The sequence below is a fragment of the Ambystoma mexicanum genome, chromosome 10, assembly GCF_040938575.1.
Source record: "Ambystoma mexicanum isolate Mex_15411 chromosome 10, UKY_AmexF1_1, whole genome shotgun sequence".
Taxonomy (NCBI): domain Eukaryota; kingdom Metazoa; phylum Chordata; class Amphibia; order Caudata; family Ambystomatidae; genus Ambystoma; species Ambystoma mexicanum.
In genome coordinates, this window is record NC_090932.1 from 1,282,546,718 (window position 1) to 1,282,572,816 (window position 26,099).

Here is a 26,099-nt window from a genome sequence, read left to right on the forward strand (position 1 = left end):
TTGATCAGGCAGACATTTCGCGTGGGAGTTGGCGTCACACATGTACAATTTTAATTGGCCTCCGTGGAGTGTGTCTGATCTTCTCAAAGCCAATAGTAATAAAATAATAAAGTATATAAATAACACTCTAAAATTGTTGTTATACTCCTTCAAGACTCCTTCTCTCTCCGGAGACTACACAAATGTTAATTTCCTGAGAGTATGTCATTTCACATAAAAACAATTAGAATGTCCACTTCATTTGGTAGAGTTCCCAGTTGATCAAGTCCACTGTGTGTCTCCCTTAGTCGGGGGACATCTGAGAGTCTGGTTGACCGGTTTCAATGATTGTTTCTTTCGTACATCATCTTCTTCAGGACCAATTGCTTCTTTTATGAAGACCAAATCTGTGCGCCCATCAGAAAGTTTTTTGACATATTCTGTGGGGCAAGCAAAAGAAAAAGTCAGAGTGACTTCTCCCACCTAAGATTGAGTGTATCACATTTACTACTTTTGGTGTATATAGCAAACTTGCTATGGTTATCATACAATTTATGAAAGTCATTTCTATGACATTTAAAAACAAGTTACTCCTCTCCCCTTCATGCCTGGGAAAGACGACATTCATATAGCATTTGGCATATAAAGGTACCAAAAGTCGTACCTGTATTGTCTGTTGTGTGTGCAATGGGAATGCACACTTAACACTGTAATCAGGGTAGTCCTTTTCACTAGATCAGTATTTGCGCCTCAATGCTGTTCCTGTAATAGCAACATGTGGGCGTAAGTGCTTCTCTTTTGGCTGTTCTGGCTATTATGTGCTTCCAATGTTGCACACTCCCTATTACCCAACGAGCACATGACTACGCAAGCTGCGAAACTTGTTGATCATAATTACCTGGCTGTTAGCTGGTTGCCAGGCTTAAAAAGCAGTTTTTAATCGGTGAAATGGATTGTGTTCCCCACCGCAATTCTTTTCTCGTGATGATTCTGCGGAATAAGGAAACCCATTTAAGTAAGGCTTCCCATAGTTTGCTGCTCTGATGATGTTATGTTGGCAATTTTGTGTTTTAAGGGCATGTACCACACAGAATGTGAGTCTGTACCCCTTGTTACATAAGGCAGTCCGAGGAGTACCTTTGTCACATGATCAAATAACTCTAAGGGCCACGTACTATAATTGATGTGCATAACCATCTTGCACTAAAGATGCCACATTCGAGTCTCTCATTCATGGCATATCTCCGTATGCTAGGAGAACCGCGCCATCATATGAATTCCTTTTTCACTTACTCGTTTCATCTACGGAAATCCGCTCGATGGGTCAGCGGCTCACGCGAGCTCTCTGTTGTCCTCACGGTGTTCGGTTTGTGCTGATTGATGCGAGGCCGATGCGTGTGTTATGTTTATAATGCAGCGTTGTCCTGGCGGCCATGTTGGAATGGGCATTGGGTTCGACAGCCCGGTGGCCATCTTTAAAAGGGGCAGATCCTCCTCTGTGTTCCACCATCTTGTGAGGGGCAGACTAGGATGGTACAGGCTCCGGCTAACAGCTGCATATGTTTTGCACCTGAATACTTCTAATTAGGGTTGGGAGCTCCTTCTTAATCATATATTACAATGTTAAACCAATTTTTCCTGATGTTTATGTTCTTTTGTATGTAGCAAGGCGCCAAAGCATCTGATTTCTCAAACACCCGCACCATGGTTGTTGAGACTGAGATCCAGTGGAATGGTGCCATAATTTACTACATTAAATAGGGGCACCTCAGGCACACTACAACTAATTCTAAGTTGACTGCATCATCATATGTAGTTCACCAATCCCAACAGCCATTTTTTATATATGACTGAGGGCAGCCTATCTCGCACATCCTACTCTACAGGCAGGACATGTTCATAGATGTATGTCGACATGTCCTGGGTTGTTCAATTTTATTAGCGCCAAACTATTCCATTGGATCTCTTCATTCAGGCCGTTCTTTACTGTATTTAAACAAAAGATCCATTGTTGCTCTTTTTTTAAAGAGGATGTCATGGAAATTGCAACCTCTACGGGGTGGGTATATCTTTTCCAGTATAGTCCATTTAAAGTCATCCCCCGTGTGTTTGTGGGATGCAAATTGGGATACAAAGTGGGAAACTAGGAGTGGTGTTATTTTGTTAGTCCTTAAACACGAATTATGTTCAATAAGTCGTGTTTTAACTAGGCATGCTGTCATCCCAATATATCTCAGATTACAAGGACAAGTAATGACGTATATGACCTTTTTACTGTTACAGTTTGTCAGATGTCGCTGTGTCCATGGTGTTCTCCACCCTATGTCAATGGATTTACTTCTTATGGTCTGCTTGCACATGACACATGTGCCACATGGAGTATGCCCAACTGGTCTAGGTGTGTCCCAGAAGGTATTGTGGTCCATATTCTCTTTCTGCTCAACGAGTGTATGCACTAATCTATCCCGAATATTCATTCTCCGTTTGATGGCAAATAAAGGATGAGCAAGTTCTGATGTGCCAGTATTTAAGATCGGCCAAAGTTTCTTCATCTCTTTTTTTAGAGTATTGAAGATGGGGGAATAACTCAAAACTGCTGTGATGGTGTCTCCTTGAGTTGTCTTCTCATACTGTTGCAGGGTAACAGTACAGGGCATATTCCTTGCGTGTTTTTGAGTATCCTTTACAATTTTCCTTGGATCGCCTCTCTTCAGTAGTTGGCTTTTCAGTTCTTCAGATTGATGTTTAAAATCTGATATCTTTGTGCAGGTCCACCTATATCGTAAGAATTGCCCGAATGGCAGGTTATCACGTAAGGCCCGTGGATGGTAGCTGCCATAATTTAACAGGGCTTTGCCGTTGGTGGATTTTTTGTCCGTCAGCTGCAGTGATATGAAGATCAAGAAAATGCGTTTCTATTTTGCTGTAGTCGAGGGTAAATTTCAAGAATACATTTTGGTTATTGAACCACTGGTGGAACTGATGCAGATCATTCTCATCGCTTTCAAAGATGATGAAAATATCATGAATGTATCTCTGCCACAATTTTGCTCAAAAAAGGATTTGTGGCAGAGTATACATGTTCTTTTTCAAAATAGTCCACATAGAGGTTAGCCAAGCTTGGGGCAAAAGTGGCCCCCATGGCTGTCGCCGAAATTTGCTGGTAGAATTGGTTATTAAACAAAAAGACATTTTTGGTTAATGCTATTTCTGTTAGGGCAGTGATGAATCCAACATGTCCCGTACCAAGGTCCTGATATTGTAATAGATGGTGTCTAACCATTTCAATTGTTTCGGCTTGCGGGATACTCGTATAGAGCGACTCCACATCCATTGTTACAAGCCACTGTTCAGTCGTGCTGAAGGGAAGTGTATCTATCAATGTTAACATCGCTGTCAAGTCCTTCACATATGATTTCATCTTTGGTATGTCGTCCCGCAGAAATCTGTCCACATATTGTGACAAAGGTCCCGGATGGATTGTATTCCAGAAACAATCACTCTCCCAGGAATCAGGGAAACTCCCTTATGCACCTTTGGTAAAGCATAGAAAGCTGGGAGACAGGGATTTGGCTGCGTTAGAAAAGCTGCCTCATTATTAGTAACAAGACCTTCGAGGAGCGTTTCTTCAACCAGTGGTGCAATTAGGCCTCGGATAACCTGTGTAGGATCCGCTGGTAGCTTCTGATAGCTTCTTACACCCTTCAAAAGGTCATCTGCCATCCTGTTATAATCTTCTTGGTCCATTATTACCGCACCTCCCCCTTTGTCTGCTGGTTTTATTATAATGGCATCATACTTCGCCAGATTGTTGAGCGCGATCAATTGGTCTTTTGTGCAATTGTTATTAATAAATGGGAGGTTGTTTTCCAATTCTTCCAGCCTTTTCATAAGTGCTTGCTCGAAAGTGGCTGATTCTGGTGTGTTACTGTGCGGAGGCAGGATAAATTGTGACGGGCCGCAAACCTGTGTCATTAACTGGTCTATTGTCCACCTTGTCCTCAAAAAACTGTTTCAACCTTATTTTACGCATAAGTTGCATCAGTTCAGTGCGAGTTTGGAATGGATCATATCTTGCAGTCAGCACAAATGAGAGTCCTTTCTGTAATATTTGTTCCTCTGCTTCTGTCAGATGGTGTTGTGAGAAATTCATAATTAGGGAAACACTGGCTGAGGGAAGTTCTGTCCCCTGCTCTGTGTTACTCTCGGTGAAAAAGTCTGGGACGGCCCTGGTTGCTGGCCTAAATGTCATAGAAATGACTTTCATAAATTGTATGATCACCATAGCAAGTTTGCTATATACACTAAAAGTAGTAAATGTGATACACTCAATCTTAGATGGGAGAAGTCACTCTGACTTTTTCTTTTGCATGCCCCACAGAATATGTCCAAAAAAATTCTGATGGGCGCACAGATTTGGTCTTCATAAAAGAAGCAATTGGTCCTGAAGAAGATGACGTACGAAAGAAACAATCATTGAAACCGGTCGACATGACTCTCAGATGTCCCCCGACTAAGGGAGACACACAGTGGACTTGATCAATTGGGAACTCTAACAAATGAAGTGGACATTCTAATTGTTTTTATGTGAAATTACATACTCTCAGAAAATTACCCTTTGTGTAGACTCCGGAGAGAGAAGGAGTCTTGAAGGAGTATAACAACAATTTGAGAGTGTTATTTATATTCTTAATTGTTTTATTACTATTGGCTTTGTGAAGATCAGACACACTCAGCGGAGGGCAATTAAAATTGTACATGTGTGACGCCTAGTCCCACGCGAACTGTCTGCTGATCAAAGCATGCAGTTTGGGGGGACCAAAATCCCAACTGTGATTTTTAAACTAAAGTTGCCTACATTGAAAGGACAATCAAGTGTCAGTACGTTGCCCTAAAGTTATCCTATTCATTGTAGAAGTAGGGTAAGGTCCCTTCTACCTATCCCTTTTTGAGATAGGCGGTGCTACAGCGCTTGCTAGGGTCAGTAAGCACCACAAAGGGAAAGGGTGTTCTTCCATTTAAGGAGAGTGTCAGGGCCACATATTGATGGGCTACTAAGTAATTAGCTCAAAAAAAAGCTTATTCCGATTTCTGTTTTGTGTGATAATATTGAAGAAGATAACAGAAAGGACAAATTACCCTAGATCTGAGGGATTGATCTACATATTTTCCGGTATTGTTTATATTCCCCTTCATGGAACGATTCTCTAATTTCCCGCAGTGGCGTGGCCATATAATACTGTTGGAAGTTCAACAGGGCCAGCCCTCCCTCCCGTCTGGGTGCTATCAATAATCAATAACTGTCTACCAATTCCCGCCTTTTTCCCTTCCCTCAAAAATTCATTGGTTATCCCTTTTAACTCCCTAAAGAAACTTGTTGGCATCATCTGGGGGATTGCTTGGAAAAGATACAACAAGCGAGGGAGCTTGACCATTTTAACTGCCGCTACCCGACTCATCCACGAGACCCGGAGGTTCCTCCACCTATGGAAGTTCTGCTTGATATCCTTCAGCAGTGGGGGTTAATTGGCGTCATACCAGCCCCTGAGAGTTGCTTTGATTTTTACATCTAGATATCTAATCCCCCCCGGGCTCCATACAAAGGGGGTAGCTGTCCTCAGTGATTCAGGAATCCCTGCTTTCAAGGTCAGATTCAGGAGTTCCGATGTGCCCATGTTGAGCTTTAGGCCTGAGACCTTCCCAAACTCATCTATCAGGGTTCTACTAGCCTGGTTGGACTCTCTCGGTTTTATCAGGGTGAGCAACATATCGTCTGTGAATGCTGCCACCTTCTGGGCGGTCCCCCCAAATGGAATGCCTTGTATCGCTCCTGTTTCCCTTATTGCCTGCAGGAGTGGTTCCAAATAAATCGCATATAGCATTGGGGACAGAGAGCAGCCATGTGTCATGATGCCTACCCCCGGGCATCCAGATCAAGCCCATCAGCCCCGGGAGCAGGCATCCAGACATTTACAAAAACCCCAGCAGCCCCAGCTAGGGGCTGTCTGGGTTCAGTCCTGGCTCTGTAGGCACCAGGCTCATAATAAAAATCACTCCAGGCTCATAGACATTACTTACCTCATGCAGACCATGCTGCAAATAAATCCAAGCCAACATGAGGCCTGGATGGGACTATTTTACTACAGGGACTATTTTTTACTAGGGTGTGGTCCTGGGGAACTTCTTTCCTGGGACTACTTTGGAGGCTATTTAAACCACGCCCGAACAGCAGCACATGCTTCGTGTTATTCTGCATCCAGCAGCGTTACTCTCACCGTGCATGCAGCCAGCATCCAGTCTTCTGCCACGCCCACCTCGAATCAGGAGCTCCTAGAATAAAGAGGAAGAAAAGGACACGGTTAGAAAACAAACTTGTTTCAAATTCCTCACCTGATTCCGGATCCATTTCATCTCCCGACCTGGAAAGTACATCAGTCCTGCACGCGTCGCTTCGCCAGCTCCAGCACGGCGCCATACTCACCAGTTCTCACAGCATCTTTCGATCCAGCACTGTCTCCATCATTTCTTCGCCGTACTCCGGCACCTAGGGGCACATGAATAACAAGGTGAGCCAAGGGAATCAACAAATACCTCTTACCACCATAGACTTACCTGATTTACCACCGGCAGAATTATTCTCCATATCTTCATATGCCACATCTGTAAAGAGGGAGAAAAACAACACATTAACGCATGCAATAGTTACAGGACAGCTTTGGATAACACAGACTCTTACCTGAATGCCAGCAGCAGCTACAAGACCTTCTTCTCACAAACTCAGTTGCAACTTAAGGAAGGAAGGGGACAAGAGTGAACATCGGGCACATTGAACTCTTTGAACTTGATACTTACCAATCCCGCCTGGGACTTCAGAGTCAATGCTTAACGGAACTCTCCCAACGCCTTCAACCAGTGAAGTAACTGGTATTAACGCGCCCCTGCAAGGCACGCAGGATGGAGAGCTCATCTTTTACAAACATAAGGTGAGGTTACTAAGGGGATATCGGAGGTGATTAGTGGGGGAGAGCGAGAACAGTTGGGAGGCTAGCACTAAAACCCACAGGTGGCTAATCCCTGTCTCCACTTGCAGGAAAATACTTCTTCGGGTCCAGCAGACAAGACTAGACGGGTCAGTCCAGACAGTCATCTCTGCACTACGCATCACGTTGACGGAGACCGCAGCTGTCCGGGTCTGATCAACACCCCTGTGGGGTCCAGGTGAACGTAACAGAACACGAAGCCTTTCTAAAAAGACCCACCCGGGTGTTATGGAAACCTCGGAAACCGACCAACTGGCCCAATTATTGGGGGAACTTAGGGCGGAAGTACATGCCGCTCACCATGAGACTAATGCCCTCAGGAGAGAACTGATTTTCTCAAAGGAGCGCACTGATGATCTGGCTAGGCAACTACTCCAAAACCAAGCTGGGCAAACGCCCCTACCTGGATATGGGGTAAAACCAACCCCCGTTTCATCAAGCAATCCTGTGCAAGTGGTTTTACCAGGAAATATTCCGTTAGCTCCACCCGAATGCTTTGCTGGGGACCCCAAAAGGTTTGCCGTGTTTATGGACCAATGCCACTTGCACTTTTTATGCAGACCAGGAGCCTTTCCAAATGACCAAGCCGAAGTAGCCTTTGTATTGTCATATTTTAGTGGCAGCGCAGCAGATTGGTCCATTCCGTTAGTCAACCAGGATGATCCTCTTCTCCTGGATTTTCAGGGTTTTCAATGGAGCATGGAAAAACTATTCGCCAGACACTCACAGGGTCAAGCCCTGGACAACGAACTTTTATCCTTACGACAGGGAAACCAGGATCTGCTAACCTATATTGCAACCTTCAATAGGATGGTGGTGGAAACCGGGTGGCCGGAGGAAAAACAAATTACATTGTTTCATCGTGGACTTCGGGGAGAACTCAAAGACGTCTTGGCCCAAGTTGTGAACCCACCTCAGGATTGCACAGAATTTATAGACTTAGTGGTCCAGCTAGACCACCGACTTCAGAACCGAAAGATTGATCGAGCTAAGTTCGAGAATCTGGAATTGGTTAAACCCAACGTTGCCCCCAAAGGAACAGATGCATCTGAACCTATGCAGATCGGCGGGGGTTAAAGGACCCTTAACTCAAAAGGAAAGAGAAAGAAGATGACAGATGCAGTTGTGTCTGTACTGTGGAACCTCAGGACATTTTCTACGGGATTTCCCTACAAAACCACCCAAGAAGGTGGTAGGAGTTGCTGATAAAAGCCACATAGAGACTGATTCGGGAAACGACCACGCTCGACAAGCGCAGAGGTCCACTTGCCAAGCTTAAAGAAGGACACTCAGACCTCGCATCTGATCATCCCAATGGTCCTACTTGATCCCAGGGAGCCATCACGTATGCACGCAGTAAGGGCATACATAGATAGCGGGGCCGTAGGAAACTATATGGACCACAAATTGGTGTCAAGGATGAATCTACCTCTTTGCAAAAAGACCACTTCGGATGTCATCACCACAGTTGATGGAACTGAGATTGCCTCAGGGCCTGTAACTCGTTCCACTACAGAGATGACACTGTTGAGTCAAGATGGGCATCGAGAGACTATTGTGTTTGATCTAATCAAATCCCCACAGTTCCAGATAATACTGGGGATGCCATGGTTGGAAACACACAATCCTTGTATAGAATGGCGAGAGAAGAGAATAACCTTCCCGGATTGTGCACACACCTGTTACCCGAAGAAAATTTTGAACAAAGGCCTGGCTACAGTCGTTAACCCAATCGTGCAGTTACCTCAGGAATACCAAGAATTTCAGGATGTTTTTCAAAAAGAACAGGCCAATACATTACCTCCTCATAGATCATACGATTGTCAAATCGACCTCCTACCCGGTGCACAACCCCCATGCAGTAGAATCTACGCCCTCACGGAACCTGAAAATCTTCACCTGCGGCAATACTTGGACCAATACCTTGCTAATGGCTTTATTCATCCTTCCAAGTCTCCTGCACCCTGAGCTTTATTCTTTGTGCCAAAAAAGGAAGGTGACCTTAGAATGTGCATAGATTACCGCGCATTAAATCAGATTACGGTAAAAAAACGATACCCATTGCCTCTGATCCCCGAATTACTAGACCAAGTGAAGGATGCTTGTATCAACACTAAGTTAGATCTCTGAGGGGCATATCATCTGGTACGTGTCAAGAAAGGCGATGAATGGAAGACTGCCTTTCGCACCAAGTACAGATTATTCGAATATCAGGTGATGCCCTTCGGGTTGTGCAATGCACCAGCAGCCTTCCAGTATTTTATGAACGATGTCCTTCGTGAACTCATTGACGTTTGTGTCGTCGTATACATAGATGATATTCTAGTGTACTCCTCCTCAGAATCAGACCATGTTAAGCACGTGCGTGCAGTCCTTGAGCAACTACGCCAACATAAGTTATATGCAAAATTGGAAAAATTTGTTTTTCATGCTACAGAAGTTGAATTTCTTGGATTTATCCTGACTCCAAAGGGAGTCCGAATGGACTCTCGAAAGGTGGACGCAATTCTCAAGTGGCCATCACCCAGTTCAGTCAAAGGGGTACAAAGCATGCTCGGATTTGCTAATTTCTACCGCAGATTCATTCCGGACTTCTCCCATGTTGTACACCCCATCACAGCACTTTTGCGAAAAAACAAACGCTTCTTGTGGGCCGAAGAGGCTGAAAAGGCCTTCCAAGAGCTGAAAGTGGAATTCACATCAGCACCTGTCTTAAAGCATCCACGCCGTGAGCTTCCATACATAGTAGAAACTGATGCATCCAGTTTAGCCATGGGAGCTGTCCTGTCCCAGAAGGATCCTGAAACCGGTAAACTTCAGAGAGTAGCGTTTTGGTCCAGAAAGTTCTCAGCACCTGAGTTAAACTATGCGATTACCGATAAAGAGCTATTAGCTATCAAATCCGCCTTTAAGGCTTGGTGGCACTACCTTCTTGGTGCCAGGCATACCATTACCGTAATCACTGATCACCGGAACCTGCAGTATTTAAAAACAGCCAAAGCCTAATCATCGCGACAACTTCGATGGGCATTGTTCTTTGCCGAATTCGATTTTGTGATCACTTATCGACCAGGCCGCAAAAATGGCAAAGCAGATGCCTTATCCCGAATAGGGATGGGAGAAGCATATGCAAACCCGGAACCGGTGCCAATAATTCCTGAGCAAAGAATTCTTGGCATAACTACTCAACAGACGCTAGAAGATATTCATTAAAAAATCCAACAACTCTTCGATCCAGCAACCCTGCAGGACTGGGTAAAGAAAGGCCCGGACTACTCAGTCGTCAATGACCTACCTTACTATCAAGGACGACTATTTCTACCACACAAGGAAATACAAGAACAAGTCATCTCCAATTACCATGACACCCTGATGGAAGGGCACCCAGGTATCGCAAAAACTGAAGCGAAAATTAAGAGACAGTTCTGGTGGCCCACTTGGCGAAAAGATGTAAAGTCATTTGTGATGTCGTGTGGCATTTGCGCCCAAAACAAAAGCTGGAAGAAAAAAACCTGCTGGCCTTTTACAACCTTTGGATATTCCAAATACACCATGGCACACCTAGTCTTTAGACTTAATTACAGATCTACCTCCATGTAATGGATTTAACACATCCTAGTTATTGTGGATCTTTTTTCCAAGATGGCATACTTTATTCATTTAAAAAGATTACCTTCCGCTTCACTTTTGGCCAAGGAGTTCCTCGAAAACATTGTTCGAATACACGGATTTCCTTCCGTATTGGTCTCTGACCGAGGCAGTCAATTCATTTCACAATTTTGGAAGAAATGTTGTCAATTGGCACAAATCGACGTGATGCTATCAACCAGTCACCATCCCCAGACCGATGGTCAGACGGAGAGGACCAACCAGACCCTTGAACAGTACCTACGTTGCATGCTGCACCAGACCGAAAGCAATTGGAAGGATATTTTATGGATTTCCGAATATGCATACAATAACTCAGTACATTCTGGAACCGAACAAAGCCCCTTCTATACCATATACAGACATCACCCTCGAACCTCAGAACTCGATTCACCTCAGCACTTAGAAATGCCTGCAGTTAGTCATTTACACTCTACTATTACACAAGCCTTTTACGGAGGCAACAGAACATTTGAAACAAGCGAAAGAGAAATATAAGAAAAAAGCTGATCAACGTAGAAGCGATGCTCCACAATATCAGATTGGGGATCAAGTTTGGCTGGCTACAAAACACATACCTCTAAAAGGAAATCAGACTTTTAATCCTAGGCATTTGGGACCTTACACTATTAAGGCCATTATCAACCCGGTGGCTGTCAAGTTGGAATTACCCTCTAATATGCGGATCCATCCTGTCTTTCATGTTTCACTTCTGAAACCAGTTCAACCCGGGACAAGACTTGCCAAACCACCTGACCCCATCCTAATGGATGGAGAACCTGAATTCGAGGTAAAGAATATGCTGGACTCTAAGTTGGTTAAATCAAGACTTTTTTATTTAATCGACTGGAAAGGTTACAGACCACAGGAAAGGTCATGGGAGCCTAGTGACCACGTTCATGTACCCTGGTTGGTTAAGAAATTCCATCGGAACTTCCAAGACAAACCAGGGCCAAGGGGAAGAACAACTTTAGGAGGGGCCTTGGTGGGGAGTGCTGTCATGAAGCCTACCCCCGGGCATCTGGATCAAGCCCATCAGCCCCGGGAGCAGGCATCCAGACATTTACAAAAACCCCAGCAGCCCCAGCTAGGGCCTGTCTGGGTTCAGTCCTGGCGCCGTAGGCACCAGGCTCATAATAAAAATCACTCCTGGCGGCATAGGCCCCAGACTCATAGACATTACTTACCTCATGCAGACCATGCTGCAAATAAATCCAAGCCAACGTGAGGCCTGGATGGGACTATTTTACTACAGGGACTATTTCTTACTCAGGTGTGGTCCTGGGGAACTTCTTTCCTGGGACTACTTTGGAGGCTATTTAAACCACGCCCAAACAGCAGCACATGCTTCGTGTTATTCTGCATCCAGCAGCGTGACTCTCACCGTGCCTGCAGCCAGCATCCAGTCTTCTGCCACGCCAGCATGCCTGCAGCCAGCATCCAGTCTTCTGCCACGCCTGCCTCGAATCCGGAGCTCCTAGAATAAAGAGGAAGAAAAGGACAAGGTTAGAAAACGAACTTGTTTCAAATTCCTCACCTGATTCCGGATCCATTTCATCTCCCGACCTGGAAAGTACATCAGTCCTGCATGCGTCGCTTCGCCAGCTCCAGCACGGCGCCATACTCACCAGTTCTCACAGCATCTTTTGACCCGGCATTGTCTCCATCATTTCTTCGCCCAAGAAGGTGCACAAGAATAACAAGGTGAGCCAAGGGAATCAACAAGTACCTCTTACCACCATAGACTTACCTGATTTACCACCAGCGGTATTATTCTCCATATCTTCATATGCCGCATCTGTAAAGAGGGAGAAAAACAACACGTTAACGCATGCAATAGTTACCGGACAGCGTTGGGTAACACAGACTCTTACCTGAACGCCAGCAGCAGCTACGAGACCTTCTTCTCACAAACTCAGTTGCAACTTAAGGAAGGAAGGGGACAAGAGTGAACATCGGGCACATTGAACTCTTTGAACTTGATACTTACCAATCCCGCCTGGGACTTCAGAGTCAATGCTTAACGGAACTCTCCCAACGCCTTCAAACCAGTGAAGTAACTGGTATCTACGCACCCCTGCAAGACACGCAGGATGGAGAGCTCACCTTTCACAAACATAAGGTGAGGTTAATAAGGGGATATCGGAGGTGATTAGTGGGGGAGAGCGAGAACAGTTGGGAGGCCATCACTAAAACCCACAGGTGGCTAATCCCTGTCTCCATTTGCAGGAAAATACTTCTTCGGGTCCAGCAGACAAGACTAGGTGGGCCAGTCCAGACAGTCATCTCTGCACTACGCATCACGTTGACGGAGACCGCAGCTGTCCGGGTCCTATCGACACCCCTGTGGGGTCCAGGTGAACGTAACACCATGTTTTGTGCCCCTACTCAACTTAAAGTGTCTTGACATCACCCCGTTCACCGCTATCATCGTGGAAGGTGTTTGATAGTTAGCCTGAACCATTTTCAAGAAATCCCCCCAGGGCCCATCTTCTGCATGACCCTTAACAGGAAGGACCACTCTACGTGATCAAATGCCTTTTCTACGTCTAATGGTAAAAGGACAGCATGAGTGTCCGTCTGCTGGGCTTTTTCCACCATGTGGGCCACCTTCCTGATGTTATCCGCTGTCTGTCGACCTTTATAAATCCCCCCTGATCCGGGTGGATCAGCTCCAGGAGGCAGGGCTCCAGACTATTTGCCAGGATCTTCATATAGATCTTGGTATCGATATTTATCAATGCAATTGTTCTGTATGATGTCCTTTCCTGGGGGGCCTTGTTAGGCTTAAGAATCAATGTTAGCCTTCCTTCTTCCATAGACGGGGTTATTCTCCCTGTTAGCCTGATAGTGTTAAACAGTGATGTCAGATGTGGGGCCAACTCTGCTGCAAACATTTTATAAAAGGCTGCAGTATAACCATCCGGGCACAGGGCCTTGTTAGATGTTAGGTCGTGAATCACCCTTCTTACTTCTTCTTCCATGATCTCCTGGCTGAAGGATTCTAGGCGCTCCCTCCCAACTTTTCCCAAGCTCACTTTTTAAAGGAACTCAGCCTGCAAGTGGGATTGTGGACTCTGCGATGTGTATAGGGATTCATAAAATTCTGCCAGTGTTTCCTGTATATCTCTTGCACGTGTGACCCGTTCCTCTGTGCCTGTCTTAAGGGCTGCGATCACGTTCCTAGATTTCGCCCCTCTCAGGAGGTGTGCAAGGAGTGCATCAACCTTATTGGCTTTGGTGTAATATTTTTGGCGAACTTTAAGGAGTGCCCCCTCAGCCTTTTTCGTCCGGAGGATCTCCAGCTGCCCCAATGCTTTCCTGTACCCCCTCATGGAGGCCCTAGTCAGGCTTGTTCCCATCCTTTGTCTTGCTGTCTCCACCTCTGCCTCTAGCTGTTCTTCTAATACCTTCAACAGTTTTTCCCTCTGTGCCCTTGCTGCTATCAGCTCTCCCCTGAGTGTCGCATTAAAGGCATCCCATCTTATCTCTTCACTCGTGTTCCCCCTCTTATTTCGTACGAAGAAATCCCTAATCTTCCCTTCAATTTCTTCTCTGATTACTGGGTCTCTAAGAAGGAACTTCGGGTATTGCCATCCCCATACCCCTCTTTCCCTGTGCCCCAAGTCCATGAGCATGGATACCACCTTATGGTCAGCTATGCCAATGGGGGCTGTCTTGACCTCTCCAATCCGGCCCAACAGACCCGTTGACACCCAGATGTAGTCAATTCTAGACTGCGACCCATGAACCCCAGAAAGGAAGGTGTAGCCCTCTTCACCTTTTTTCAGTTCCTGCCAAACATCCCTTAGCCCTACACCCACAATTCTATCTTTGAGTTCTGCAGAAATCACTGCTCCACCTCCCCTCACAGAGTCCCCGTACCTATCCTGTCCCCTGTCCCAAGCTATGATGAGGTCCTCCAGTAACACTATTTGTCCCCATGCCTTATCTTCCAGTACTCCCAGAACCCACCTCAAAAATTGCTCCTGGCCTATGTTCGGTGCGTACACTACCACCAAGGTGTATTGGTTGTCTTGATGTGTCCCTTTAACTGCAATATACCTACCCTCTGTATCCCTTATAGTTTCAGCGACCCTAAAGTCAACCGTGTTTCTGATGGCTAGGGCTACTCCCCTGGATCTGCTCCTTCCAGATGCATGCAACATCTGATTAAACCCTCGCAGCTTTAGGCACCCCTGGTCTTTTTGCCTGAGGTGTGTTTCGTGCAGCCCCAGAAAGTCTGGGCCCTCCTTCCTTGCAAATTGTTCCAATTTCTTCCTTTTGAGGGGGTATTGAGCCCCCTGACGTTATGTGTTAACCACTTGAAGGGGTATCAACATGTATTTACTCCCAGCTTGTTATGGCCCTCAGGCCCTCAGTCCCTCTCTCACGTGAGTGCCCCTCGAGCTCCCTCCACCCAGTCTCGTCCCCTTGCTCTCTATTTTTGTCCACTAGTATACCCCGGACCTCTGCCTTCTGTGCCACATTTCCTGTGTGAAATATCTGCCTCCTCCCCTGTTCCCCCTCCCTCCTCCGCTCCCCTTCCCTCCCTCTCTTCCTCAACACCCTCTCCCCCACTGGAGGGACTTGCCCTCCCCGGCTCCCCACCTCACCTGTCCCGGGCTCCCTCGCCCTTATTGATTCTCAGATGGTTGCTCCCCCCCTGTGAAATATTACCATCTTTAGAGGTCCACCACCCCTAAAATGTCAGCTTCATTTATGACTCTTCCTGTTCTGCTGGATCCATTTCCCCAGCTGGCGCCTTGCTCCTGTCCTTTTCTCTCCCATCGTTGTCCATTCCCATGGCCTCGGCCTTGGTCTATTGTTCGCGGACTGTCCTTCTTCCCACGTAGCAACCTCATCCAGGTCAATTTGTAGGATGTTCGCTCCTTCTCGTGCTGATGTGATGCGCTTCTGGGTCCCCTCCCAATCGAACACCAAACCGAATGGGAAGGTTCATTTGTAACAAATTCCTCTCTCATTGAGTGCCTTTAGCACTGGGCCCATCAATCTTCTCTTCACCAGCGTGCTGCTTGCCAGGTCTTGAAATAAGACTATCCGATGGTGTTTGTACATGATTGGTTCCTGTTTCCTTGCCGCCTGGAGGACCGCCTCTTTTTGGACGTATCTGGTAAATGCTGCCAGTACGTCCCTTGGTCTTGCAGCCGGCCCCTGCACTATCCTCCCCACCATGTGAATGCGGTCCAGTTCCACCCTATCAGGCGACGCTTCTCCCAAGATCTCTGTGAAGATTGTCTGGGTCACCTCCTTAAGTCCTTGTCTGCGACCGTTTCTGGCAGCATTTTCATCCTAAAGTTGATCCTACGGGACCTATTTTCCACATCCTCCACCTGGATTTCAAGGTTCCGTGTTGCTATGTCGAGTCTTTTGATGGCTTCGCTGTTAGCTGCTGTTTCTTTGTCCATTTCCTGTACTCCTCTTTCCAGGAAGTCCGCCCTCTCCCACAGTTGTCTCATGTGTTGTCTGATCTCCCCAGGGCTGAGTTGAGATCTGATCTCAACAACTGAAATTGCTCTTGAAATGTTTTGGACGTACTGTTCTGTAGGGCCAGCATTTCTCCTCTAAAGTCCTGCCTTTACATTGGGGTCTGCGCGTCCCCCTGTACGGATGTGGCTCCTCCATTCGCACCCTCGGGTGTGGTTTTGGCCATCTCCCTGCTATCCTGTGAGGGCCAGATGTTGGGGAGTGTTCCTGCGGCGTCCCCTGGGTTTTGTGGGACTTTTCCGCTCTTTCCCTTATGTTTCAGGGACATTGTTACTCCTCTTGATCCTGCTGGACCTTTTCTCCCTGTAGGAACCTCTGGGGAGGATGTTACGCTCTCCTTACCTGGCCTCCAGGGCTCACTAGGGCTCTCAATATGCTTCTGGAGGTTTCCCCCTTTTCCCCTGCTTCCGGTAGGGCCTTTTAGTCATTTAGCTGTTCTCCCCCATTGTTTTCACTTCTCGCCTTCCACTTCCTCGGGTGGGCTCTGCCTCCTCCAGATTCACCTTCTATAATCTTGGTGTGTCTGCCCCTTGAACTGTGTCCCAGCCAGGGTTCTGATGTGGAGGGGTTCAGTATCAGCGATTTCCCCTACTCCTCAGGGCTGCGTCGGTGTTAGTTGTACTCCGGCAGGGGCAGCTCATGGATTTCTGACACCCGCCGCTGACTCGTGGCTGGATTTGCCACCTCAACGTCCATTCTCCCCAGAGGGTGTGGACGGCACTCAGGGTCTCCTCTGTCGCCCCCGTCCGTATGCCAAGTCCCTGGTGGGGTTGTAGGTGTATTCACTGAGTAAACCCTTCAGAAAAAAGAATTCCTTTCTGTTTCTTTCCCCTTTCCTTTCCCTTTTCCTTTCCTTCTCCTTCCCTTTTCCGGGGTGCCTTGGTTCCCCCCCATGCCTTTGCTTGCCGCCAATGTCCCTGGTGGGTTTGTGGGATCCTCTCTATGTCAGTGCCCCTGTCGAAGCAGATTCTCCACTCTTACCGGCTCCCCTGCAAGCGCTGAGGCAGTGTCCTTACTTCCAGCCCGGGGCGAGGGTGCGCCGCTCCACTCCGCAAAGCCGCTGTTTCCGCCCATGGCCACAGCTCCTCCTCTCCTCACTGCTACGGTCCACACAGTCTGCCGGGTCCCAGAGCGGACTGACCCCAGCGAGGCTTCTCTATCCCGAGGCTCAGGGTCTCCCACTCTCTGCGCCCTCCTTCTTTCCGGCACCCCGCCTCCTCCTGAGGGTCCTGCACGGGAGTCACTTCTTTGGGCCCTTGCTTTGTCTGTACGCTGGGGGGGCCCTCCACACCACAGAGCACCCTCTTTCAGCTGCCTGGCGGGGCCATCACACATCTTCGTCCCGCTGCAGTCTCCCCGGCCGGCTCTCCTCCTCTTTCTCGAGGCTGCTTCGCTTTGTGTGGCAGTCGGGAGCATCAGCCCACCCTGAGCCGTTAGGTTGATGCGGCACTCGCTGGGAAGCAGAAAGCTGTCACAAGTGGTTGGCTTCCCCCCTGGCTGTTCCTTTCTTTGCTGGGGGGTGGTTGTGCCCCCCTCAGTAGACCGACAGGGTGGTGGGCACCTCCGTGTAGTCGGGGCCAAGAGCGTGCTGTCAGCACGTCTACCTAGTGCTGGCGGCCATCTTCAAATCCCATTTTACCCAGTTTTAACTGAATGACTCTTATTGGGGGATCTGAAAGTATGTGCCTGCTTAAGAAATATTTGTGGTATCTTGTTTGCTCTAATCAGCTTTCCCTATGACTTGCTCTTAACTAATTCTGAATGCCAACAGTAATATATTAATGTCAACAGCACCCTAGCAATTGAAGTTACCCGAGAGTGTGGGTCTCTGCTGTATGCCATCCCAAATGGGTATTTACCGATTCTGAACTAAGAGATTGTGTAATTTTGAAGTATATTTGTGTGGTGTTTTGCAGTGCTGCCTTCTGAAGAAGGCTTATATTAACTAACTGGTAAATAAATTAATAATTGTTTTTTTCCAGAAACCCTGTGTGTAAGTGTTTGCTTGGATACTTGTCACTATGAATCTCTGTGTAAGTGCCCTACAGCTTACATTGACCCCTCTTGAGATAAATCTGGCTACTCGTCCACACAACCAACCTGTGTACTAGAGACTTATACCAAAGGTTGAATTACTACTGCCAGGATGTCAGGGTTGTTGTAGTACACCCTATGGGTACTGCATACAATCTTGCCTAACAGTATGTAACAGAAATTATTATAATGGAAATGATTGGTGTTTTGATTGGAATAACCAAATGTTTTGGATACATAATATTGGAATGTATTTGCTGGTGTAATGTTCATGTTTTATAATTTTTGGAACTAACAAACAACAGTCTTGAGGACGACCATTGGTCGAAACACTTGTCGACTATGTTGGATCTCACCATTAAACATTGCACACCATCCACTGAGACTTTTTTATGATTGGATGCTTATGGTCTAAGCACATTTTGTCAGCATATACCTTAGCTCTTCAAAGTGAGATGTGGTTTCTTTTAGGTCTATTCCACTTGGCAATGGCGAAGTTCAAAATTGAAAACATTTTGTCCACCACTTGAAAGTGAGATTGCACTGGCAAAGTTAAATATTAGTTGAGACTATAGGTAGTAGTTTAAACTGGTGTAGACTCATGGTCCGTTATAGCACAATTCAAGTACTATCGCCTGGGAGGACATCAAGCAGTTAATACCACTAATGGACATCATAGTTTAGAGTGGATGTTTGTGCAACGAAATGCATGCTGAAATAATTAACTCTATTCATTAAGAACTTTGCAAGTGCAAATCCTTAGCATTCTCCTGTCTTCCAATGCCTACGCAGAGTCAGGCGTAGTGGGGGGGAGGATGGGGACTGTCAACTAAATGTCTGTTACTGAAGAACAGTAGATTTCCATCTCCGAAACATAAAGAGACTGAAAGCCTTACATGTAGGCCCCTTTTAAAACTGTGCATGTTTCTGGATAGAAAGAATCAATTAATGCGCAAGGAAAGCCACACAAACACACACACACTCACACACACACACACACATACCAATAAGTGAAAGAATAAATTGTGGTTTAATGAAAGGTGCATATCTATATTTTGTTTATCAATGTCATTTTTCTCCGGTGCAATACTTGTCTTGATGCTGGAGAAAATCAAATGTTTAACTTTATTTGCATTGTGTAGTTTAGTGAGACCTTGGTTATGTTCAGAAAAGAGGTCAATGCTAAGAAGAAATGACAGTAGATATAAAGGCCGATTCATGGAATTAATGTGCGCCAAAAATTCTGGCGCAGAGGTGCCAAAACGTGCAAATCGCAGTGCAAGTGCGAAAATCGCAGGGAAACCAGCGCACATCGATTCATGGAAGTCCGTGCGCAAGAAAAACATTGGATGTGCGCTGAAAAAGTGCGCAGCGCACGCCGGCGCACAGGTCATCCAATGGCGTGCGCCACGGACACAGCGAAATCGCACATAGCGCGGCACACATAACAAAAGTAGGCGGAACATGGGGCGTAACACTCGGAATGGGGAGCAACGTGTGAAAATATGGGCGTCCCGGGGGAAGTACAGGAGGCAAGTGCGTGGAACGCCCACACGCTCACCTACAACTCGTATTCATGGAATCGAATAGGGCAAACCAGAGCACGTGCAAAGACGTGCACAGGGCCAAACAAGTCCGCCACAAGAAAGCAGGCGGTAGCGTCCCTGCGCCTGAAATATATGTGCGCCAAAATGTGCACCTATATACAGCTATGATGAATGATCCATACTGTGGCCCTCTAGGACAAATGAGGTGCAAAGGGGTACACGACAAACACGGACACCCGCTGTGTGAAAAATAGCGTGTGCATGTATTTCGGGGTGCGCAGGAAGTTCCACACGCAATTGGCCTGGGTACGTGTATTTCGGGGTGCGCGAGAAGTTCCACACGCGATTGTCCTTGGTACATGTATTTCGGGGTGCGCGTAAAGTTTCACACGCGATTTCAGCAGGGTACGTGTATTCCAAGGTGCGCGGGAAGTTTCACACGCGAATTTGCAGGGTACGTGTACTTTGTGGGTGCCGGGGAGTACTACACATGAATTGGCTGTGTGGTTCCTCCCAGGTGTTCCCTCTACACCCTCCATGGCCCCTGCAGGCAGCCCACACCACAGGGGACTACCCTGCACCCCTGCACATGTCCCGCAGGCAGCCCATCCACCATGGCCATGCCCCCCAGCCAACCCACATGTCACCTTGCACTACTGCCCACCAATGCATGTCTCCCTGCACCCCCACCCCCCAGCATCGAGGGGCACCCTCCACCAGGCCCCCACTCATGTTCACCTCATGTCCCCCTGCACCCCCACCCCCCAGCACTGTGGGGCACCTGCCAGCAGGCCCCCACTCATGTCCAACTCATGTCTCCCAGTACCTCCACCCCCCAGCAGTCAGGGGCACCCTCCACCAGGCCCCCACTCATGTCTCCTAGCACCCCCATCCCCCAGCAGTCAGGAGCACCCTCCACCAGGCCCCCACTCATGTCTCCCAGCACCCCCACCCCCCAGCAGTGCAGGGCACCTGCCAGCAGGCCCCCACTCATGTCCAACTCATGTCCCCCTGCACCCCCACCCCCCAGCAGTCAGGGGCACCCTCCACCAGGCCCCCACTCATGTCTCCCAGCACCTCCACCCCCCAGCAGTCAGGGGCACCCTCCACCAGGCCCCCACTCATGTCTCCCAGCACCCCCACCCCCCAGCAGTGCAGGGCACCTGCCAGCAGGCCCCCACTCATGTCCAACTCATGTCCCCCTGCACCCCCAACCCCCAGCAGTCAGGGGCACCCTCCACCAGGCCCCCACTCATGTCTCCCAGCACCCCCACCCCCCAGCATCCAGGGGCACCCTCCACCAGGCCCCCACTCATGTCCAACTCATGTCTCCCTACACCCCCAGCCCCCAGCAGTGCGATTGGCCTGGGTACGTGTATTTCAGGGGTGCGCGGGTACTTTTACACGCGATTTCAGCAGGGTACGTGTATTACGGGTTCGCGTGAACTTCCACACGCGATATCAGCAGGGTACGTGTATTATGGGGTTTGCGTGAACTTCCACACGCGACTGGGCATGGGAGAGAGGGGTACGTGTATTCCTGGGGTGGCCGGGAAGATTTACACACGACTGGGCCTGGGAGAGCTTGTTACGTGTATTCCTGGGGTGGGCGGCAAGATTTACACGGTCGCCTACAACGCGCTAAAAAAGACGGTCCAATCTGGAAATATGTACGCCAGCATGAAGCAGGCGCACGTCGACTCGCGGGAAGCAGGCGTACGTCGACCCGCGCAGCATAAAAGTGTGCGCAAACAACAAACAAGCCCAGACGCCAGGATGAATAAACCGTTCCTAGCAGCAGTGGCCGTGGGATACCGCAGGAGGAGGAGGAGGATAGTCAGGGCCAGAATCTTTACACCCAGAACCAGCCTTTTTGGTATGCCTGATGACCAGGTGTATGGGAGGTACAGTTTTCCACCTCACATAATACTCGACCTGGTCAGTGAGTGGGAGGAGGACCTCACATCACCCACCCTGTGCTCCCAAGCACTCAGCCCCCTGGAGAAGGTCCTCAATGTACTGCACTTCTTGGCTACTGGATCATTTCAGCAGACAAGTGCCATAGTGGGGGGGGGTGTCACAGGCCACGCAGTCACGGTGCCTACACCAGGTGTTGGCCATCATCACTGCACGCCCATCAGTCCGCAGGCACATATACCTGCCCAGAACACCTGCAGAAAGGCAGGCTGTCATCCAGGATTTCTACGGGGTGGCACAATTCCCCAAAGTGCTAGGTGCCGTTGATTGCACCCATGTGGCTCTACGTCCCCCCATGGCATCTGAGCACATCTATAGAAACCTCAAGCACTGGCATTCCATCAATGTCCAGGTAGTATGTGATGCCAAGGGAATCATCACCTCAGTATATGCCAACTATCCAGGGTCCACCCACGACAGCTTCATTTACAGGTTGTCAACCCTAAACCGGGACATGGAAGCTGGGCGGCATGGCGATGCATGGCTGCTTGGTGAGTATAAATGCCACTGCACACGCATGCATGTCAGATACAGAGTAATGTCAATACCCCACTAATGATACCCATCACCACCTCCCCAGGGGACAGTGCCTACCCTCTGAGCACCCACATGATGACGCCAATTCGGAACCCCATCACGCCTCCTGAGGTAAGATACAACACAGCCCATATTGCAACCCGGGGCATAGTGGAGCGCACATTCGGAGTGCTCAAGTCACGCTTTCGCTCCCTTGACCGTTCTGGCGGGCAGCTGTTATACGCTCCCCCAGTAGTGTGCAGGATCATAGTGGCAGCATGTGTCCTGCACAATGTTGCAACACGACAGGTCCTGGCTGTGGACATGGTGGTGCCCCCACATCCCCAACCACATGCAAGCCCGCTGTGCATGGGAGGTGAAAGGGCACGGGGTGAGGCAGCCCGTACACAGCTGGTGGCTAATTACTTCACATAGAAATCACACTCCTGTGGAGTGCACACATCCCTGCCACATAACATCTGACAATCAATGATGACTCAATCTGACAATGATGATGAATGAAGGGACAGTCAACTGTCAGAACCATAGCAGCCTGAGATTGTTCACCTGGAAGTGTCACAATGTGTGCATTCCTACCTACACAAACACCACCAATGCAGTGTCATCAAAAGACACACTTCTATGCAGCAAAAATGAATACCCACTTGCAAAATACAACATGAGAACAGTGCCATGTCACCCAACCCCTCCCCGGCACCGCCACACAACACACCATGGCATGTCATGCTATGTGAGAGCAAACAAAGTAATCCCCACAACATGACACAAGTGTCACAAAGTACAGTGTCCCTAATGGAAACTGGCCACACATGAAATGCTCACAGTAATGCAGGACCAACAACACACATTACCAAATATTTAGCAATAATACAAATCACCTACACAACCTCAAACCTACCATAAACATGACAGTACGGATTAAAAAAATTGGTAGTCTCACTACCTGATAATGCCAGCACTTCTACCACTTCCAACTGTACATGGTTAGCGCCACGCAAAAGTGTAAGTGCACTGCTTACAACATGGACTCCATTTCCAAAGTAGACCGCCTTGTGAAGACATGAGGAATGGACCTGCAAATTAGGAGGATGAGATGGATGCAGAGGCACATATCAATACACCATGCAGTGTACAATACAACAACAATATGCACTAGGAATGTATACACAGGATTGACTACAGACTGCCCACACATCAAATGGGAGTCCAACGTCACTGTGTAAGTCAATGTCACTTGGGCACACCCTTTGCAAGCCCATGGAAACGGGAAGCAGGAGGGGTGTGTGTCACACAAACCCAAGCATCTAACCAAATTCAGGACAAGCCTGCATGTGCCCAGCCACAATACAGCGTATGCCCACGGGAGCCACACAAGGCAACACACTGTAAAAAAAAATCAAAAATCAAAAATCAAAAATCAAAAATCTAAAATGGCCATGTATGGGCCAGGGGGGAGTGGGGGAGGCCACCCAGGAGGTCCGAGGACAGGGTGTACACCAAAACCCACCTGTGTGGATTTTGGGGAACAAAACACCTCCATGGGCTCATGGCCTGCACGGCTACCCTATTGTGAGAGAATTGCTGCTGTCGCTCTCCTCACCCTCTGCAGCTGCATCAGGAGGTGGTACTATGGGAGGCAGCCCACGCAAAGCCCTAGTCTGGTCCTCCATGGCAGCAAGCATGCGGGTGTGGAAGGTCTGGTTCTGGAGGATAATCGTGCGGAGGTCCCCATGCAACAACTCACAGGATGCCCGGACCTCCTCCCGAGTTGCCTGCATCTCAGCTGAGAGCGTACGTGTGAGCCGCTCCAGCTGCTGTTCTGTCCTCGTGTCAGTTGAAGCCTCAAGCTCAACAAGAGTCACCCTGAGCTGACGGAGTTCCTGTTACACCTTTCCGATCTTGGTCCTGGTGGCAAAGAAGGAAACTATGTGGTTCCGCCTTTTGCTATGCGGCGGTAGAAACTACTAAGTCAGACAACAACAATCTCAGCGGTATAGTTGTTTCATGCTGTCAACGAACGTCAGAGACGAATCACGTGATCCCTTCACACGGTCACCTGATGCCAGCGGCACGTCATGTGACAACATTTCAAGACCAAAGACTCACTTATCATTGCGTCGCTACTGAATTGCATGACGCTCCGTAAGTTCGAACTCTAGGAATCCTTTCCCAAGTACTTACATTACTCTGCTTGTGCTTACCGTTCCATTCTATCACCTTCTATCCAGCATTCCTTTGCAGTGCTCTCTTCCTGTGACTCTTCCAAGACAGACCTCTCTCCCGGGATATTCTGCCTTACCTGAGTCCGTGTTTTCCTCCTCCCGATCTGAACATAGAGGTTTCCCGGGTCATCTGGGCTCAGTGAGTTTACTCTTCCGGTTTTCTCTTTTCTTCCCCTTCTTTTGTCTCGATTCTAATTTCTATTGATTACCATAGGAATCCCTGGAGGGTTCTGAGCACCAGTAGCCATTCCTCGACAACGCCGAGTAATCAGTATCTCTAGCCCGTAGCTATACCAGATTAACTCCTTCGGTAAGAGAAACTCTACTCTTGTATACGCTGTCTCTCTCTTCTGACTATTTCTGGTTATTTATCTGTCTTCTCTTTCATTAGCACCCGAGCTACAGTCTACAGTTCAGAGATACCACGCCTAGGCAACCGTCCACCGACAAGATCAGCTATCTACGCATCCAGGGTTTTATTCCCCAGAGGGTTTCCCTGGGGTTCGTGTTCCTCCCTACTGGGGTCACATTCCCGGGTGGGGGGGTTCAGGACCCTCAGGGAGGCTTTCATTTCTGCAGTTGCTGCTTCCTTGCCAACCTTCTGACCAGGTTAGTGGATAGTAATATTCGACCGTCAATTGTGGGAAGAATATTACATTGATATAATAGTTATAACAGTTCCACCCTCAGGGCTTCCCTGTGGCCCTGAGACTCAATAGAAATGGCTTCCCGCAGAGTCTCCAGTGCCGCCCGTCTGTCCCTGTTGGACATCAACATGTCCTCCCTGTGTGACTGGCAAATGGCGTCTGTTGCCTGCGGTAGTTGTTCCATCAGCCTTTCTTGGGGGACAATGGAAGTGGCCACCCTATCCATGGCCTGAGCCATCATCTCAGATGATGCTGCCTGTTGGTTTGCCATATCGTATATGGATTGCTCCCATGCGGTATTGCCAGGTGGCATACGGCCACTGCGTCGGCGGGCACCACACCTGTCTGGGGCAAGGCGAACTGCGCCTTGCTGTGTCGGCACTGCCTGAGGCTGCAGGACTGCATTCCCCCTCTGATCTGCTGGCCCAGGAACAGGATCAGATGTTGCGGAGTGTGACCCTGCATCCGTAACCACCAAAGGCGGACCTACCAAAACTGACATTCCCATTGAGGGTTCTACCCCTTGTGCAGGTGGGTTGGACAGTACAGAATCCCTCCCAGAAACACTTACCTGCGTCGGCACATAGGTCTCATCATCCGAATCGACACCTGAATAGAGCTCGGGGGAGGTGCACCCAGAGACACCCCTTGAGAGAATGGTCTGCAGCAAGTGTGGGTTCTCACCCACCACCACACCACGTCCCTCACTGGTGCCCGGTCGGGCCTGAGACCCCTCCTGGGTCTGCACCATCTCCTCAACCCCAGCAGTATCAAGTGCGTCATCCCCTGCAAAGACATGAAAGAAAAGAAATGGGAACAGGCATTAGCACCATGGCACACAATTAGGGCTGAGAAGCAACAGAACCAGTACTTCATTGACACATGTCCCACATGACTATAACACTCCCATGCATGCACCGTCACTGCGTATGAAGGGGAGGCAAATGGCACACATTGATG